This window comes from Epinephelus moara, chromosome 4, assembly GCF_006386435.1.
Source record: "Epinephelus moara isolate mb chromosome 4, YSFRI_EMoa_1.0, whole genome shotgun sequence".
Classification (NCBI taxonomy): domain Eukaryota; kingdom Metazoa; phylum Chordata; class Actinopteri; order Perciformes; family Serranidae; genus Epinephelus; species Epinephelus moara.
In genome coordinates, this window is record NC_065509.1 from 44,229,182 (window position 1) to 44,229,601 (window position 420).

The following is a 420-nucleotide window of genomic DNA, read 5'->3' on the forward strand; positions in this document are numbered from 1 at the left end:
GCAGCTAGCAGAGATTTCCTCTGCTCATATTTCAGCCAGGATAAATCACACACAGTGTGTGGAGGCTTTATTGTCTTCACAATTTATTGTTTCTTATCTGTGAAATTAAAGTAAATCAAAGCTTTGTTTCCACTGAGGGAAATGGTTTCAGTTTACAGAGACAGACAGGAGGTCTGCATCACTGTGATGTGTAGTTACATTTCTGAGGAGGTCCACGTCAGGTTATGGCGCTGATATGAGGTAGAAGTATAACTGTCACCTGCTACTCATCTCAAACATTCACACACACCATTCATCACTATCAGGAGCATTTTGAGGTTTAGCATCCTGTCCAAGGATACTTGGCAAGTTGCTTGCAGCCTACTGTCAGAGACAACACACAACAAAACTGTTTTATTTTTTAGTGAGTCAGATTGTGGC